This window comes from Bombyx mandarina, chromosome 23 (genome assembly GCF_030267445.1).
Source record: "Bombyx mandarina strain Sakado chromosome 23, ASM3026744v2".
In the NCBI taxonomy this organism is placed as follows: domain Eukaryota; kingdom Metazoa; phylum Arthropoda; class Insecta; order Lepidoptera; family Bombycidae; genus Bombyx; species Bombyx mandarina.
In genome coordinates, this window is record NC_143229.1 from 20,296,978 (window position 1) to 20,318,019 (window position 21,042).

Here is a 21,042-nt window from a genome sequence, read left to right on the forward strand (position 1 = left end):
ATAGAGGATAAAAGAGACGGTTTCTCGGACTGAAAATAGACATGACAAAAGTAGAAACCGAAGTTTCGCCTTATGAAACAGGGCTCTTTATTTGGTTCAATAATATTGTCATATCTAATAAATAGACTTAGTTACACTTGTGTATTTTATATTCACCTTGTTTTAGTTAAAGCATTTGTTTGCTGCTTTTGGGTCTTTACGATAAGATTAATATAAGATTTGTTATTCTTTTAATAATCGCCATAAATAAGGACATGGCGGGATAGATGTAGATGATACAATACTCTCTATTCTAGTATCCATACCCAGCGACGGAACGTAATACTTGTTGGAATTGGTTGGTTGTGCAATTGTGTGGACTAAATGCAACATTAGCCCACATTTGTTCACTGATGGACATAGCCTTTCACCCAGACACAGCCCACTGAGTTTCTCGCCGGATCTTCTCAGCGGGTCGCGTTTCCGATCCGGTGGTAGATTCTGCGAAGCACTGCTCTTGCGTGGGCTAGTGTCAGCAACTCATCAGGATAGAGCCCCGTGAGCTCACCTACTCTCCCGGTGGAGCTGACATAGTTAACAGCATAGATAGCATAGATTCACGTATGGTGGCCATTAAAAATACCAATAACCTCTTAACATCACGCTCACTTAGAAACTGTGCATCTTGTAGGGACGAACATACAATACCATTTTATATGTTGTTCAATTTCTGAACGTCAAAGTGTCAGCTAGCGATGTCCGCCATGACACCAGCTCTTTTTCAAATGCAGCCGGTAAGAGCATCGCATCAATTTTATATTTCTCTTATACTAAGCCTTGAAATTTTATTAAGAAGGTTCAATAAATATCTTAAAACAATAAATGCAGTCCACGCTCAATTGCCACATATGTAGACGTTGTCTTTCACAGTCAATAACATTTTCTACTTTTCTATAATCTAATATCTAAGGAATGCGAAATTTTAAATCCAGGTTAGTTCGATAAACATTTTATTAGTATTAATGCCTGCGCAATTACTTCAATCCGAGCGTGAAGATATAACATAGCAAGTACAAGATTGAACACGTATTGTTGAGAAAGTGCAGTGCGTACAGTTCCGATATGCAGATAAGGTCTCGGTTTCACAGTAGCGGTGTTAAGCACTAAAATGATGACGCGGTTTCAGTCGCGTTAATGAAGTGTTGTTATTGCGTTACGACATTAAACCATCCGCACAATTTAAAACATCTATCAGCTTATTGTCAATGAACAGAAAACACGAATACAGAAGGAGAAGAAAGTGAAAATACGTGTAACATTCATATGATTTTTTTGGTAATTACCGGAGCCCATAGACATCTACAACGTAAATGCTGTCACCCTACACAACTACAACCTTGAGATATGAGTTATAAGGTCTCAGTATAGTTACGGCTGTCCCACCCTTCAAACCGAATCGTATTACTGCTTCACGGCAGAAATAGGCGGGGTGGTGGTACCTACCCGTGTGGACTCACAAGACGTCCTACCACCAGTAAAGCGACAGAAACACTACTAGAAACTACTTTTAAACCGTAGGCCAAAGTTATCATAAAATTGTAAACGTCTCGCAGTAACTCGACCATCTGGCTGGTTGGCGAAGGCCGGATACCATGTGTACCTAGATGTACATATCTATTTTATATTTCTATATTAAAAACCAATTTGCTCAGCCGCAATCAGTATATAAGTCGAATCGTTTGTCCGTTTAAAATACAATTAAGTATTATTTTATGAGGTTATTAAAAACATGCTACATTAACTTTGGTAATTAAAAACATTAACTTAACATACATTAACTTTGTTAATTATAGTTATAATAAAAGACTATCGCTTCCAAAAACGCTTGACGCTGCTACAGAGACCTTCGCTTTTAATTACAACGACCCATAAAGCTATTTACTAGTGCTCAATAAACATGTCGTATGTGTGTTTTAGCTGCGCTTGCGACCTTGGCTCATCAACAAATCGTATTCATAGGAAATTAAAGGCTTCATAGAACCAAAGCTGACTTTGAGTAACTTCTCATGCTACGTGGTATTTGATAAGCTTAGCAAGAATAAGTCAACTTTGCACTTTTCCATTTAAACTTCCGAATGTCGACCGGCCGGGCGTGTTTTTGTCATATGTGAGGGAGTTCGTATAATCCCTTCTTTATTTCGCGTGAAAATCGTGTTTTTGGATCACTCGTAATTAACGCCACAATAGAAACAATAGGAGTTTTATTGTTGCAACGACTTACACAGTTTTAAGTTAAACCTTTTTTTTTGTCGCCGGGCGATAAATTTTTTTTAAGGGATTTTATGATCTGGTAACTAAGGCCTTTAGATCATGTTTTATTTTAATTTATATTCTTATTTTTATGAAAAATGTTAATATGAAATGAAATGAAGATGATTAATTTGAGACATTAATGAGCTGGGATGAAATTAAATTAAATGAGATGATATGGGATGAAATATAATCTCAGTAAAATGGTGGTGATTTACTGAGATTTTTTCACTGGACTGTTTGGGAGATCCCGAGAAGCTACGTCCAGCGGCTTTGTTTCATTTTCCCACATTTGTGCACTTTCACAGATATTAAACAGTTAATAAACCACCGTTATTACACATTTAAACCTGAAGAAACACTAAATAGACAAAATAAAACAAATGACACAACTTCACTCCTTGCGTTCCCGCCAAAAAGTCACCTCGGCGGTAAAAGGTCTGGTGTCACAGACTATCTTCTTTTTTCCACCTCTCGTGCGTTCCGGCTTACGCATGATAAAAAGGTGCGTTCTTAAACGCCACACATGTGTCCACGAATAGTGTGGTTAATATTTAAACATTGTTCTCTAGCTTTTGGACTACGCAGCGACCAAAGCGCGCTACTTTCACTTCTCGAAGGGCGACTCAGGTTACCGATGCACCTCCTATTGTTAGAGCTACACGGCTAAAAACACGGTCCTTTATTGGTTGTGTCGTCTGTGATAGTTCAGAGTTCTTCTGCTACACAATTGAACCTAGAGTTCGATACTTTTATTTATTTATTTTTTATTGCTTAGATGTGTGGACGAGCTCACAGCCCACCTGGTGTTAAGTGGTTACTGGAGCCCATAGACATCTACAACGTAAATGCGCCACCCACCTTGAGATATAAGTTCTAAGGTCTCAGTATAGTTAAAATGGCTACCCCACCCTTCGAACCGAAACGCATTACTGCTTCACGGCGGAAATAGGCGGGGTGGTGGTACCTACCCGTGCCGACTCCCAAGAGGTCCTACCACCAGTGATTACGCAAATTATAATTTTGTGGGTTTAATTTTTACTACACGATGTTATTCCTTCACCGTGGAAGTCAATCGTGAACATCTGTTGAGTACGTATTTCATTAGAAAAATTGGTACCCGCCTGCGAGATTCGAACACCGGTGCATCGCTACACACGAATGCACCGGACGTCTTATCCTTTAAGCCACGACGACTTTAAACTACTATGCACTACTATGAACAGGCTGTGTAATAGAATAGCACCACCGCATCTCTTCCTGTGGTTGTTGTAAAGGCGACTCCCTTATCCTTGTATCGATAATCCTCAATGCTGAGGGTCGTGGCCTCATGAGGCTTTCTTGAGAGATTATTTTCCAAAAAAATGTAGTTCTTCGAGGCCGCTGAAGTCTTGCTTGGGTCCGGCTAATTAACCGCAGCCAGACATTCCGCGCTGACTGTTTTACGGTGGAAAGGTTTGACTTCAGCTGAACCCTCTTTTCTCGTCATAAAGGCTACTAATTCCCCGGAAAATGGGCAGCGGTGTATTTTTCGGGGAATTTGAGTAGGGTAAATTCGGGATAGTTGCCACACTTTTTGAAACTGGCGAACAACTTATCTAAAATACGCAAAATCAAATCGTAATCTTTTGTGATTTATTGTGTATATATATATGAATGTAAAAACTAATAATGATTATTTAATTTAATCTGTTTTATTTATTTAGTAGTAAATAAAATAAAATAAAAGCTTTATAAATTAGGATAGATGCCTATTGTGTGGGTTAGATGCTGCAGTGATATTTCGGCTTGTGGGATAGTTGCCCTATATCATTATATGAAAGATAAACAGATCTTACAACTTTAGTCTCTCATTTTCAACTTCAACTTTCAACTTTAGTCAACTCATGTGGCGGTATTTACGTTGTAGATGTCTATGGACTCCAGTAACTACTTAACCCCGGGTGGGCTGTGACCTCTTCCACCCACATAAGCAATAAAAAAAAGACTAGCAATAAATTCCTTTTTTTCCCTACATATTCTAGTAACTTCGAGAGGTTGTACTAGGTTCACAGAATTAGTAGGTGCTCACGGGGCTAAATTCCTTTAATAAGCAATAAAAGTCTCTACACTGATGAATGTGAAATATACGTCTGCCCCGCCAGTAGGTCACGCCAGGTATAATAACCTCATTGCATGAACTAATGACCCGGTGTAAACAGAAACTTACAATTTAGTAATTTTTCCGTGAGATTTAGGACAGCGATACGGTATGCAATGGTTTTTGGACACACACACACACACATGCTTTCATGCATTTTTATTTATGTGACGCGAAATCACAGATTACAAAGGACGAACGCCCTGTTCACTAAATAAAGAAATGTTTGCGAGTCTTTTTGTGGTAGGTACGTGGTTACGTGGGTATATGGTACGTTTTGTGGTACCACGTTATCACGTAAAACTATGTCCGTAAACCGACTTTACAAACAACCGATTATTGTATTTAAATGAGTGCTATTACGCTATTACACCACATACTGTAAAAACAGACGTGATAGCTCGGTTTGTATCGCTGGTACTTCTCTCGACTGTGGCTCTTCTTCGAACCGGCCAGTTTAGTTTCACTTACAAGAAGAATATTCAATGACATCCAAATTGAAACCAATTGTTTTGAATTTGAATTATGGATTGCGAATATTCGTAGGTGCGTTAACTTGTTCGTGGTGAGACGCGTCATAGTATCTACAGAATCACTGGTAGTTTATGGCAACGTTCACACAAGCAAATCTGTATCCCGAGGAAATGTACATAACGTGTCTTATTCTTTTAAATTAGTTTCCATTTAACTAGTATTATTTTTAAATAGTTTGAACTTAAGTAGCATCCCTAGTAGACATAATTAAAAGTATTTTATCGGGTTTGTTTTTATTATCATGATATTATTTCTGACGAGAGATCAAGCTGGAAAGTAGTTTTAAACATATCAACGACCTACGAAGAAAATAGTACCTTAAGTAGATATTTTCATTATCAGTGTCCGATTGACAAATTAAGTCTATGTTTGCTCCGGTGCCGATGCTCACTTTGTGTCAGATATAAATGTCACCACGTTTATTTATACCTTCATTGCGTATTCTAATCGCGTGAATATAATCTTTATCGATATTCAAATAAGCCAAGGTCGTTTTTTGTGTTCATCTAAAATTTTATATGTATTGTTGACGTGTGAAATTTTTTGGCGGTTAAATATAGCGCTGCCAAATGCCGCGCGACATGGCAAAGGGATCTTAACTGTATATCCAGAGATAACAAGACACGTAAGACAGGAGCACTGAAGTATACTATATAGGTCTAGGAGCGAGCAATTTCAAATCTCGAAGATTCTTCGAGAGATATATTAGCTCCGAACGAGCCAAACTCCGATCTAGCCACCCACATGACTGTAATTGTATTTATATATACATAAATACATAAATCAAAAAAAAAATTCAACACATATGTCCGTACAATATGAAAAATTAGGTATCCAATTTACGTAAATTAATAAATAGAATATTCAAGGTAACTAAGAAATTACCATAATAACCGAATGCCAAAACCAAATAAATATATTTTTTAAGTCAATTAAAGAAAAATTAAAGTTTACGTAATGCGAATAATTTTATAAACAAATATTCAAAGAAGGAATTACGTTGCAAGACGCCATATTGAGAATTAACGGTTGCTCAGAGGTTAAAGACCTTTCTATATCGATCACGCTTCTACAACTATCGCTTTTATCTTGTGTGCGATAAAGCTTATATTACTATGAAATGTTTCAACGAAAAATACTAATCTATTGTTTTTGCCTTTAGTACTTATGCCAATGCAATAAAGACTGTTTTGGGGGACAGATAAAAAAATCATACAATTTCTCCAGTTGGATATTTAACTCTTACCCTGACGAATTAAGATTTAATTTCGTGTAAACATTTTTGTGAAACATTCGTGACCTAATTTTTGCTGGTTTTTGGTTATCGTTTGTGTTAACCAAAAAATAATCACAGATTTCATCGTTTTTTGCATGGGTTCGCAATTCCGAATACTTGTTATTTTTATTGAAACACGCAAGTATTTTCATCGAACGACGCGTGTGTGCGAAAATGTATTTACAGATTTTAGTTTTGTATGTTTTTTTATCATTCAAGAGGGAAGCAAAGGAATCTTTGTTAATACGATACCTACGAGTATTTTTAAATTCAATGTTTAGCTATCATTGAAATCTTCAAAATTGATACATCAAGCGCCATAAATGCTTTCGGTCCTAAGATAATAATAAGACGGCAGTTCAATATCGGTATAGGTAACTGCTATTATTTTCGTTATTAACTTACTTTTTTCAGAAAACAGTCTTGTTTAAAAAAAACAATATTACCCTTGTAGGTAAACGAGCATCCGGCTCAACTTGTCGTGAGTGGTTAACGTCGCCCATGGACTTCAGCAATGCCAGGGGCAGAGCCAGAGAGGATTAAACACATTACTACATTTTTGAGAGCTCAGTTGCGTTTAAAGCGTACACGAGAATTTCACACGACAATCATGAGTGACGTCATCTGTATGACGGGCTAAGGCAAAGGGCCTGAAGGAATTTTTAAAAAAAACCGTTTCCCGCGTTTCATAACTGACAGATGTGAATAGATGTTTCAAAATGGACGAAACTTAAAACAAACAAAATAATTGGTGTTCATTACACTTGCTTACATTGTTCTACTGTACACGACGAATACATCCTTCGACATAGGCCACTGCACTTCGAACGGGCGTCGTAAAATGCCGCCACGAAATTCATCGGAGATTTTTTTTCTTACCTATTCGCTGGTAGCCTAAAAAGCTATCCCAGCTTCACCCGGACTGGAGGTGAGCTCACGGGCTCAACCTGAGAGAACTTGCTGATACTAGCCGTAGCAAGAGCAGTGCTTCACTGAATCTAACATCGGATCGGAATAGCGGCCACTGAGAAGATCCGGCGAACAACTCAGTGGGCTGTGTCTATGGGTTACTTCGCGGTGACCGGTGTTTGACAGGCCTAAAAGCACCGAGAGTGAAGCCGGGGGATCCGACAAGACAAACTTCGGGCAATGGCGGCCTTGCCTTGCCCCGCCACGGTCGGATAAGGCGCTGAAAAATGAGCAACAACGTATTCTGAGTATTAGACCAGAGCGCTGCCATCACCGACCGGCATTTCCTACTAGAGTTTTTATTTTATTTATATTTACCGCATATATGGGTGAACGAGCTCACAGCCCACCTAGTGTTAGGTGGTTATCGGAGTCCACAGACAAAGTAAATGCCGCCACCCACCTTTAGATATGAGTTCTAAGGTTTCAGTATAGTTACAACGGCTGCCCCACCCTTCAAACCGAAACGCATTACGGGTTCTCGACAGAAATAGGCACGACGGTGGTACCTACCCGTGCGGACGTCCTACCACCAGTAAATGTGCATTATAAACCCGTCCCACAGGGTATGGCAATCCTGCTTATTCTGCAATTTGTCATGCAATTGGTATCCACACAATCAATCCAAATGATGCCGGAAAGCAATCATGATCTCCAGTCCGGTAGCACATTTATTCAAACGCCCAATACATTGATATCAAATAAGTTAAAGCATGAGTCATTTGTCATTTCCCAATTGATTCGTCTAAATACAACGGTGGCTCCAGTAATCTATGTCGTACGTTGTCAATGAAAAAACCTTCTGTTTTATCATGACGATGACGCATCAAACTCGTCTCAATTGAGGACGTTTTTAATTAGATCGTTTATATCGCCACAACGGCTCTCTATAGAGTCTATTGATACATATGTTTAACAAATTTTATTGTTCCGATAAGACGTTGCTTTCTGGTATTAAAGCGAACGTTCCGGCGTTTTGAGCCGGGGAACAGCGTGCTTTGTATGGACTTGGAACAACGCCCCTAGCCGCAAACGAAGGGAGGCTGTTCCAACTCCATACAAATTTGAGTTGACTTTTACACGATCGAGAAGTTAAAAAACTCGCTCTAAGCACACGGTTAACCATCGATCCAAGATAATACGCACTTCGCACTATGAAGTGTAACTAAAGCCCACTGAGCTTCTCGCCGGATCTTCTCATTGGGTCGTAATTCCGATCCGGTGATAGATTCTGCGAAGCATGGCTCTTGCTAGGGCCAGTGTTAGCATCACTCCCGGTTCGAGCCCCGTGAGCTCCCTGCACGTCAATGAGAAGCTGATATAGGCTCTTAAGGCTATCAGCATAGGTAGGAATAAAAAAAAAAAGAAGGCGCCGCTGTCTGGCCTATTTCTACCGTGAAGCAGTCACGTGTAGCGGCAAAAAAGTGGGAGTAGCGGGAAAAAAGAGCCCATACTCAATACAATCAAATTGGACGGTGGAACGTTTGAGGACTTGAGACCAGGAGCACAAAGTCCAATATCACGAAACAGTTTAAAAAAATCAAACTTTATCGTACATCGCTTGCGTTCATACGCAATTAATTAACAATCAACAGCACTAATTAGCTAAATAATCAACAAAAAATTAAATTCAACTATTACGACACCGAATATTTGTGTCTGCCCTAGAATCGACGAAGCGTGAAGATAAACATCATTACACCCGTCTAATTACATAAAAAGTTGCCACATTGTCTATGTACAATAACGCGGATTCTTCACTTTCCAACTTCTTCGATGCGGCTAAAAACTCAGAAAGGGACAGTTACTATCTATTTCTGAGAGCTTATCGCGAGTTCTTTAACTTCTCAATAGCGTAAAAGTTAAGTCAAATCTGTATGGAGTTGAAACAGCGCCCCTAGCGGCAAACGAAAGGAAGATAGATGTTCCGACTCTATACAAATTTGAGTTAACTTTTACGCTATCGAGAACGTTAAAAAACTCGCACTAAGCACACTGATTTACAGTTTTTTGACAGGCGACTTGACACTAAATAGATGTGTAGCTCTCATCTCTCTGAGATGTCAGGAGGTGGGTTTTGGATATGTTTTGTACCGAGTGTTCCACGGGGGTGCGCTACACATACCTCTGGAATGAACACGATGCTCTCGGCTCCGACAGCGGCCTGTATCCTTGAGCATTGCTGACCAATGACCATCAGTTAAATTCTTCAGCCTTGAAAGACAATAAAACAGAAAAAAATGGTGCGCGTGCAACTTGGTGCACGTGAAGAAGTGAAACTTCTTTTGCGGTGTGTAGTATTGTCGTTTTTCTCATTTTTCATCCTTAAACCATATTTCTCTTGTAATACGGAATAATGTGTATAAGAGAAACGACCTAGCTCGCGTTGTCACTCTCTCCACGGTCGAATGTTTCGCGAGACGCTCTGTCTACTTTCTCACTCTCGCACGTACTAGGTTGTATCGTTTCTCTCCAGCCGTAACGAATTTGTTATGAGTTAAATTTTACTCTCAACGCGCCTAAAGAAGTTTTACTGAAAAAAAAACTCAAAGATAAAGATAAAGAAGGCTTTATTAACAATCTTAATTCATATTTAGGTACATACTATTAATGTAATTTTTCTAAACATTTGACATCGGCAAAGATTGTTTTGCTTTTGCATATGCCTTGGAATAAATCTTACACATGTTTAATTCTGCTGATTCTACAATTTGGATCGCGTTATCACGTCGCCATAGCTCTAGTCAGGGCAGCGGTACCAATTCGTGCAGACAGAATACTACTCTTGACTATGCATTTCAAGATATAAGGAGGAAGGAAGGCCCTTGAACTTTTTAAGGGTGCACGTGTTTAACGTCAAACTTGTCGAAATTATTGACGATTGACTTAAAGCAAACACGAAGCCAATACGCAAAAAATATAGTATTTAGAAGCTACAATGAATAAAACTCATATGACGAGGTTTGTTATCTCGCAGTGTTGTTTGGGGTGACCTTGGACCCGGTATATCTGACGTACATAAATTATATAGCATTATAGTGTTTATTAAGATAATAAAAAGGTGACTTTATCACTGAACTTTAATAACCAAGGAAGCTAAAGAAATTATATTGTGTAGCATCTTATTTTAACCCTTTACGGTTCTAAGACTAATGTAATGTAAGACTATAATAATATGTCCAATACGTGTGAACACTGGACCTGGACTGATTTAAGTATTTCAACAATGCCTCTTTGAATAACAAAATTAAAGCCGTTTTCTTTCTTTTGAGCTTAATTTTATCGGATTTAACGAAAACTCCCTCTACCGATCATCTCTGACATCCAGATTAGTGCAAGCGACAAATTAACGTTTGAAGTAGTGAGATCAACTACACATTTTTTCAGCTAAGAGAACTACATTGATTCTACACAACAGTCTCATACGTTATTTAAAAAAAAAAAACTTTTTGCACAACCAGGACTCTCTGGGTTTCTTAGTTTTTTACTCACAAGCGGCTTTGAAGATTTATCTCAAACATAAGCCAGCTAGCTTGTCTGAATTGAAAAACAAAGTTACTTAATGATTAACCAACGTTCTCACTCGATGCAACATGACAGAGCTACCGGCTCCCAAACGAATCTATCCAATGCTAATATGTACTTAATTTTCCCAAGCCCAGAGAATATTATGTGTGCAAAGATATTTATGATCATATTTCCATATTTGTGTTTGTAACAAGTCAATCGTCACATCGATCCAAAGGGTAAATTTTTTTTAGTACACGGTAGCTGGCGGCAGATTAGCTATGTTTATCTGTCGAAAAAAATTTCGGTTAAGCTTATTTTAACTTTTGTAGTTGATAAAGGCAAAATTATTTTTTGTAGATGTTGCATGTTCAGTGTTGTGTTTCAAAATGTTTTTTTTAATTTCGTTCTTAATAACACACAGCACACTATATCTGTGTTCGTATCTAGGTATGCAAATATTTATGTCTATATTTTTAAAGCAAACTTGAATATTATTGTATCATTTAATATAAATATGAATATTTACTAACAATCACGCCACGTTAACTAGTCCCGTGATAAGTTCGTAAAGAACTTGTGTTACAGGTACCAGATAACGGAAATAAATGTAAGATTTTTATTATACACATACATATTTAATATACATCCATAACCCTGGAAAAGACATTTGTATTTATCATACAAATATCTTCCCTTGGCGGGATTCGAACCCGCGACCCCCTTGTGTAGTGACTTTGTCACTTACCACTACACCAGACGGGCGTTGATCATATACCAAGGATATCTAGTTGTGTGTTAACTTTTAACTTAATTTTACTCAATTACCTTTCTTTACAATGAAACATTTATAGGCATGGCATTCCATTCACAATGATTATTTATAAAACGACTTCACATCCTCATTTCATCCGAAAAAGAAAAACAAGTCGGCCATCTTAAAACGTCAAATATAAAACTTGGATTCCATGTAACGCGTAGGTACATAACGATCCTAGAAGGATTTAAAAATAAAAACGATCGACTACCTACGGGGAAACGAGTTTTTCGAAACTGGTACCGGCCGCTCTAGCTATGCATCCGTGGCATTACGTAACTAACCACCTTTGCCCATTTCGTCAGTTTAAAAAGTTACATTGCATTTTGGCGGGAACTGAACGTATTGTTTTTGGGACAATTTTGAATAAAATTGTTTTTAATTTTGATCGCGTGCAGTGCAGTACTTTTAGTCAATTACAGGAAAATTTAAGTTAAAATGTGTACATAAATGTGTTTATCGTATATTCTTGCGTTAATAACACAAAATGACTTTGGCATTGTAATAGTTATAATAATATAAACCAATTAACCATTTTGTAAATGACAAAAAAAACAACTTTAGAAGTGCTATACTTGAGACTTCAGAACTTGTATCTCAAGGTGGGTGACGCATTTACGTTGTGGATGTCTATGGGCTCCAATAACCACTTAACACCAGGTGGGCTGTGAGCTCGTCCATCCATCTTAGCAATAAATAAAAAAAACTGCATCTAGAAGTTAACAGGAAGAATTTTTCAATCAGAGACCGAAAACAGTGATAATTCTCCTCAAAATAATGCTGAATTCATAATCCGTTCTTTTGATACTTATAACGTATTGGGTATGAGTGTAAGCAATGTAGGGCCAAGTTTAATTTTTGTAACTGTTTTTGTTGCTCAGAGAAATCTCCGTAGTAGAAAAAGTTGAGGAAACTACCAATATACAACTAGTGGTAGTTAAGTGTTCGAAGAGTTATTGCAGTAACTTAAGGAAATTGCACGCACGGTTATTCTGAATAGCTTATAAAAAAAAAGTTCAGGTATGTACGTACCGTAATGATAAACTTTTAAAGCTGTGTAATATTGATATTATTGGAATTGGATGTCGCTTGCCATTAAGACGGCGTAAGGTAATCATAAAAAAAATTCACAAAAATTTTTTTTTTCCTACCTAAGCTTATGGCCCTGAGAGACCATTTCAGCGTAACCCTAACAAGTAGGTGAGCTCACGGGGCTCAAATTTGACGACGTTGCTAACACTAACCCTAGCAAGTAGCAAGAGCAGTGCTTCGCAGAATCTATCACCGAATCGGAAACGCGACCCACTGAGAAGATCCGGCGAAAAACTCAGCGGGCTGTGTCTGTGAGTTAATTTACTCGCCAAGCCTTTCGTCGAAAAACAGACGCGAATTTAATCTTGATAAATAAAACTTTAAAAAAAATTGCACATTCCCGGTTATGAATGTCATGACAGTGTACCAAAAGGGCGCGGTTGTTCGCCATGCCATCTACACGCGAATCTTTAATTTTCCCGGACACGCAACTCCCCAGTTCAATTTCATTATGGTGAGTTAGAAAATGTAATATTAATCAAGTGAGTTTTTTTTATCTATCGAAATATAGTTACGGGAACCGATACTTATTTCTCTTTGTTGCCAGTGTGTTTAGGGCGAGTTTTTTTAACGTTCTCGATAGCTTAAAAGTTAACTCAAATTTGTATGCAGTTGGAACAGCGCCCCTAGCGGCAAACGTAGGCAAACGTTCCAATTCCATAGAAATTTGAGTTAACTTTTACGCTATCGAGAAAGTTAAAAAGCACGATGTAGAAATCAAAAAGTTTTTTACTGGCGTCGTTAAGTATTTTAGTATGTTTTATTTCAATAGAAACGAACACGAGCTCACCATCTCTTTGATGGTAAGTGGTCACCGAAGTCGATAGGTTATAAAACGCGAATTCAACCATCCACTTGAGATATGATTTCGTGGTCGTGGTAGGTTCCTATTTCTGCCGTGAAGCAGTAATGCGTTTCGGTTTGAAGGGCGGGGCAGCCGTTGTACTGTAAAACCTGAGACCTAAGAACTCATATCTCAAGGCAGCTCATATCTCGGCATTTACATTGTAGATGTCTATGGGCTCCGGTAACCACTTAGCACCAGGTGGGCCGTGAACTCGACCAACCACATAAGCAAAAAAAAAAAGCATAACACTGACATGACAATAGTTTACCAATAATGCTAATTATTTAATGGCCCTTGAAAATAGACATGCATATTAGATATTCACCTTGACATATCACCATGGAGAATAGGGTTTTATCTGTGGTTTTATGGTTGAGCGAAGATTTTATGTTTTTTTTTGGGTCCACGCGTTCGTTAAATGTCGTTGAATTGAAACCTTACTGCAATTTATTCGAAGAAAGATTCTGACATAGCAGCGCCCACGCACCAAGTACCTAATGTCGCTTTTATTAGCCAAATAAATCTTATCTCTCTCTCAACCTATTTACGAAAACGAGCATTAATCCCATCCAAACTTATTTGAATACATACTTGTAGATTTCATTTTAAATGCTATTTAAAACCTTCGTTTTCTTCGTGTCCAAATTATCAATATAATAGTCCATAACTGAAAACTAAATTGAAATTGAGTGTTATTGAGAGCATTAAGGTGGACAACCACACAAGCGATAAGTCTATTTTCAATAAAAGATATTATATGCTGAACAGCTGAACAATGAACTCAAATTTTACTTTACATGGTGTTAATTTTGATGTTTTCACATCTAAAGCGTTTCAAACAGTTAAAATTTCGAAGCTGTCATTCACGAAATTACCTTAAAGTTTAACAATCCTATCACAGACATCTTGAAAGACAAATTAATGAAAAAACTACCCTCCAAAAAAACACAGGTAGGTAGACGGCCCGTTGACCACCTGTCTCCGAAATAAAACACGACCGCTTTGACTATTGACTGCACTGGCCTTTTTCCATAACGATGTTGCTTAAACAGCCATCGATATCAGAGCAGAAGCTTGATACGTGAGATCGACATCTCAATAGACCACAGTTATTTTAGCTTACAAATCGAAGGCATAATTTTAACAAACCAAAACGATTCAAGTATCAACGTAACGTTATATTTGATTCAAATCAACACAAAGAACTAATGACAGTGACTCATTAGATCTCACAGAGGCGCTCCGATTTTCGATACTCTATAATACTTTCATACTGATACCCAGACAAGATTTGCCATGTAAAATTTATTTATTAGGTAGTACAATATTTTGCCGTACACTGTACATCATCACGTCACGAATATCGCAGCCGACCCACTTTGAAACCATGTAAGAAGAGTCTTTATGCCAACATTAACGACAATCCTTCTATTTTGTACAAATAAACACTAAGATTGGTGGAGAATGCGTAATTTTATTACCTACACAATTTGCTATTCGCATGCTTTAACTTTAAAAAAAATATACAAAAGATAATAAATTTATCTGATAGATTACCTGCCTCGATTCTGATATCCAACGGCAATTCACTTTTACTCCTCAAAAATAGTTTTTGTTACACGAATGTCGGTAGTTTCATGTATTTTTTCTCTTCTTTTTTTTGTTACGGTCGAACGCGGTACCACAATCGCCCACGCCACACCTCACTTTCAAACCGGTTTTCCCGAGGATCGCGTAAAAGTACGAACGCGCGCGAGTCAAATACAACCTATCACCATAAACGCTAGCGTCAAACTAGTTCGCGTTCAAAAAAAGTTACCCGGTGTTGCTGAGTTTTGATTATGAGATAGATAGTGTTTTTTCTTAGAAAATGTTGGGTTTTTGTGTTTTGTTTGATTGGACTGGTGAGTAAAGTTTTAGTGCGCGTCACAATATACACATAATGAGGTTTCATACATAATATTAGATCGTTATCGAACAACCCTTCAAATTATATTTATAATTCTAAATTATGAAGTTTTTTTTTTTAACAGTAGTTAACTTTCTATATCTATATCTATAACGACGTAGGATCTAATCTAGTGTGATGGTTTAATCCCAATAATTCTTTTATTTTTCCAACAAAACAACTTTGATCTCGATGCGGGCGGGCATGCGTTTTTTTTCATCAAGACCAGAAAAAAGCTCTAAAAATGAGCCGGGTTCTCCAATTTATTAAAAAATAAGTTCCGTTTATTAAAAAAAGTCTTTTTTTCTGTCCGTTTTCAAATTTAATAGTTAATTAATAGTTCTTATGGTGTCACGTTTAATAGCCAGTAGAGTCGTTGTGCGCAATCCCATTGGTAATGTATGTGTAAAATGTAACTGCTCACCATCAAGTAAGCTGTTTGATCATATGGCTGCAAAAAAATAAGCGGCTAACTATTAAATTAATGAGCTTAGACACTGAGTCGCTGGTGTATATCATCAGGCCACGATTAAACACAAGCGTCTCTATCATTCATTATGTTTTTAAAATATAATACACAGTCCACTGTTGAAGAAAATCTCAAAGCAGTCCACGTTAAATAAAATGTACAAATTCCCAAAATTACATATAAATGGCAACTCCAAAGCGCAACAGCTTTCATCGTCCGTTCGGTTTCCGTCGGCAAGACTCGGCCGTGCTCGTGTTGAACGACGTTTCGCTCGAAAGATTCAAAAAGTGTTCTATGAGGCCGCAACTGGACAATACGTTATTTCACTATTTCCCATTTCTTTATTACATTCGTGAGTGACGCTAAGTCTAAGAGTGGGCAATGCTCATGACATCAACAGGCTCACGTGGGTCAGTAGATGTTACCGCCTTTCTATTTTTGCTATAAACAATGCGTGATTGAAGGCTAAAACGGTGTTACTCTATTAACTTCCGACTGGATATTCTAATCTTAGAATAAATTGGACGTGACTTTTGAAGGATCAGGTAGACCTTAAACGTAAGGATCTCATATAAACTTTAAAGTACGTAATAGTTTTGTGAGGCCACAGAATTAGACACCGGGATAAATTAAAAACATAAAAGCTCATTTCTGTTTTGTAGGTGAAGAAAATCTGCTGCTAGTATTGTCGATGTCCAGTTAGTCTGCGGGAAACTACAATCCATTACTAATAGGTGTTCTTATAACGATTAATATTGAAATAGTATGTTTTCTCCATTACTAGTAGGTGTTTTTGATCGAAAGCTCCTTAACACATTAAATGCCATGTAGGTCACTGGTGCCTTACGCGGCGCACTCATGTAATTAATCGATTTCGGCTACTAAAGCGCCGAAATATCTAGTAGATACTGGGAAAGACGAATCCAAACATACTGAGTATGAATCTATTTCAAACAGACCTAAAATATTAAAACATAGGTACATACAGAAATCGACATAATTACTTCAGTGCGCCACGTAGGGTACCGGTGACCTGCATGGCAGTCGAAGGGTTAAAAGGACAGACTAAAGTAAAATTTTAACAAATTAACTCATTACCCAATTATCCATTAAATTTACTATAAACCCCCTTTTTTATTGCGCAGATGAGTGGACGAGCTCACAGCCCACCTGGTGTTAAGTGGTTACTGGAGTATACTTTGAATTACGAACAAGCGATTCCGTGGTCGAGTCGCGTGTGATACTTCCGACTCAGGTCACGGAGTAAGCTATAAATTGATTCGTAAGTTTTCGTGAAAGTAAACTTACTGTATCAACGCTAATTGTACAAATGGGAGCGCTCTGTTCACAGCATCGTCATAACTGGACGGTCTTATGCAATGAACGGCTAAGAACTTTCAAGAATCTTTTTCATAACAATCATATCGAGGAGAAAAAAGCTATTTACTTTAAGCGACATTTTTGCAACTTTACAGGACTTTTGCAAATGCACAGATTACTGGCGGTAAGACCTCTGGTGAGTCCGCACGGGTAGGACCATCACCTCGTCTATTTCTGCCGTGAACCAGTAATGCGTTTCAGATTGAAGGGTTGCCGTTGTAACTATACTGAAACCTTAGAACTCATATCTCAAGCTGAATGACGGCATTTACGTTATTGATGTCAATGGGTTCCGGTAACCACTTTACACTAAGTGGACTGTGAGCTCGTCCACTCACCTATGCAATAAAAAATTAAAATAAAAAAGCCATTTAAAGTTTTAAATTTGGAAAAAATAACATAACAAAAAAACTTCTTCAGTTTTTTTGAATGGGGTAAACTTAATTGAAGTTCAATTAAAAAAATTAGAATGGTTGATGCTAATACCAAATAAAATGGACCTTTAATTACAAAAATAAATGTCGCGTCTTAAGCGAAATGTCGCTTAAACCAAATAGCCTTTCAGCCCTCGATATTTAGTTCTATTCCTTAAGATTACATATTCGACGCCTCCAAACGAAGGTTAGCTCCTTTATGAGTAGGTACCGGAAAGACACTATGAGACAGGCGGACAGTATAATAGATACTTCGACCTCATGTTACAAAGTGGGTCACGTTGTGACTTCTCTGGGCTCGGACGACCACATTAAACTAGGTGGGCCGCGAGTTGATTTACCCATCTACGCAAATACGGGAGGTAATGCAGTAGAAGATGGAATCCGAAACCAATATCCATTATATATGAGGGTCATGCATCACCAGACTAAAGAGGTGATCAACATTTTTTTTATTGCTTAGATGGGTGGACGAACTCACAGTCCACCTGGTGTTAAGTGGTTACTGGAGCCCATAGACATCCACAACGTAAATGCGCCACCCACCTTGAGATATAAGTTCTAGGGTCTCAAGTATAGTTACAACGGCTGCCCCACCCTTCAAACCGAAACGCATTACTGCTGCACGGCAGAAATAGGCAGCGCGGTGGTACCCACCCGCGCTGACTCACAAGAGGTCCTACCACCAGTAATTACGCAAATTATAATTTTGCCGGTTTCATTTTTATTACACGATAGCGACCCGCCCTCGCTTCGCTTCGGAAACATTAAAACAGACATGAAACCAAAAAAACAAAATAAAAAATAAATAAAAAAAAGTAGCCTATGTTCATCAGGGACAAAGTCGGCTTCTAATGGAAAAATAATTTTTCAAATCGGTCCAGTAGTTTCGGAGCCTATTCGAAACAAACAAACAAACAAATCTTTCCTCTTTATAATATTAGTATAGATGTTATTCCTTCATCGTGGAAATCAATATTGAACATTTGTTGAGTACGTATTTCATTAGAAATATTGGTACCCGCCTGCGGGATTCGAACATCGGTGCATCGCTCAACACGAATGCACCGGACGTCTTATCCGTTAGGCCACGACGACATTTTGATTCAAGCGTTGTCGCCGGAAGATATAGAGCATTTTAAACTGGACTTGATAATGTAGAAGGCAGTATGACGATACTGAATACCATGACACTAAAAAAATCGCTAATGTTTACATCGCCACAACATCCATTAGTGGTCACTGTATCTCTAGAAAATTTTGCGAAATCGGTTGGCTCCCTCCTGCATTGTTCGAGTGTCGAATCGTTGGAGAACAATAGTTCGTGGTAGCAAAGGCGCTGAAGTTCGCTGTTCACTGAACACAGGAATTTGAAATGTTCAGACAGGGACCGTAAATATCTCTCAAACTTTAAGTTAAATACGAGTCAATGGATCTCCATTCAGTAAAAATGTATGATGTTTTACAACCAATAAACTGATAATGTACAGTTTTAAGGAAAAATAGAGCCGACCTCAACGAAATAAAGTGAGAATATGATAATATAGTCAAAGTCAAATAAATATGTGTTATAATAACTCACTAACTTCAAAAGTACCAATCAGTTCTTGGTAAATTTTTAAATGGAACTACACGGGAAGAACCAGCTTTCAAATAAAAGATGATGATCAAAATCAGACAAACCGCCGACGAATCTCCTCCTTTCTTTGAAATCTGTTAAAAAAACAACACCATGTTTTAAGAGCAGTTCGAACAAAAAAATTGCTTATTGTGTTGATCGGCTTTTTAAGCTTTCCTCGGCAAGATGCGAAATACTCGGTCAATATATCTACTAGAATTGTTTGTTTAAAATTTGTGCTGTGTTTTTATGTACCATAAATACTAATAAAAAGAACGTGACCATTTTTTTGGATACCCTCATTTTAAACACGGATCGTCAAGAACCATTGCTAGCTAGTCTTTTTATCAGATCTACCTCCAGAATTTCATTGAAATATTAAAAGCTTCCTAATTCTGAACGAATGTACCTAAAACTTACTTTGCTATTAATCATTTTGAATAAAAAGGCTCAGTAATGACGAAGTTCTGGGCTGATAAACATTTAACAATAAAAGGAAATCCAAACCCCCCTTCTTTACTGGAAGTCCATTAAAAATACAAGAGCAGAAATCCTAATTCAACTGGATACATAACGATGAACCGAAATAACATTAGAACCGTTCATCAATAGTTTCAGCTACTTTTTAATTACAATTGCGTGTCGCGCTTCTCTTTAACCAATTAAAATACATCAATGAACTAGTTCAGACGACCGTTGCTTTCGAATAGACGCCAAACAAACTGTCTGTATTCGGGGCCTTGATGAGTCCCTGCAACACGCAGCAACTTACACCGTTTTGACCACGGAATGGATAATTAAGGTACCTTAATTATCTATTCCGTGGTTTTGTCTCTGCTTCGAGCCACGTCATCGTGACGAGAACATATTTGGCTAGTGTTTAAAAGGATTTGCTCCCGGACGAGTCGGGCGGTGGTACCGTTGGCGATTGACATAATCATAATACTAAAATAATGTCAATCTCTATATTCCATTATTGAATTTTAGCAACAAAAAAAACCTAAAAGACGATCGGCGGCCAAAATTTTCAAGATTTATTCATAGATTCTAGTTTTCACTAAGATAAATGTATAGACGAGGTTATGGCCGAAAAATCAATTTTCTATCTAACAAAGTCTGCCCATCCTTAAAACAGTAAAACAATAAATAATTAAATTAATTAGATTGTACTCATCTACCCACTCATGTAAAGCTTTCCTTCTTTGAGAACGGTTAGCTGGTAGATAACTCAATTGTTGAGTTAAGCTCGCCATTTTTTATATCTTATCGCAATTACTGTATTATATTAACAGTGTGTACAAATAAAGAATAAATAATAATACTTGGTAGTGGAAATCGGCACTCAATGACGAACCCGTTGAGTTTCATTTAAATTATATTTTGTCATTTTGTTATTGGCTAACGGTAAACGTATGATTTCCAGCCAATTATCTGAACTTACACGGAAGGTTCACTTCGTCTTTTATACTTTCACTTTAGAGTGTGGCTTAATTTAAAGACTTTTTTATTGTTCGTTCGATCCCGCTATTTCCTATTTGTACTCATTAAGTCAAGTTATTATAATGTATATACATAAGGTACAATTCATTTTATTTATTTATACTTTATTTAATACAAAAAATTAATTACAACAACAAAAAACAGTTTGAATATTCATATAAATGAAACGTACAAAAGCAGACTTATCCCATCCATAAGTTATCTTCCAACCAATTACTATTA

The 21,042-nt window shown here is 37.6% G+C and overlaps 1 protein-coding gene across 14 annotated transcripts in view; it reads right to left on the reverse strand.

Annotated features, from left to right (window-relative positions):
• Fas3 (fasciclin 3) overlaps window positions 1-15,272 on the reverse strand; it is an 87,274-nt gene extending 72,002 nt beyond the window's left edge. For 9 of the 14 annotated variants that reach the window (XM_089737458.1, XM_089737456.1, XM_028178150.2 and 6 more), the window contains exon 1: window positions 15,029-15,272. The gene's annotated coding sequence lies outside the window, so the exon portion shown is untranslated. The remainder of the gene's footprint in view (window positions 1-15,028) is intronic. The other 5 variants (XM_089737459.1, XM_089737457.1, XM_089737453.1 and 2 more) reach the window with 1 other exon arrangement.
• Window positions 15,273-21,042: the final 5,770 nt, after the last annotated feature.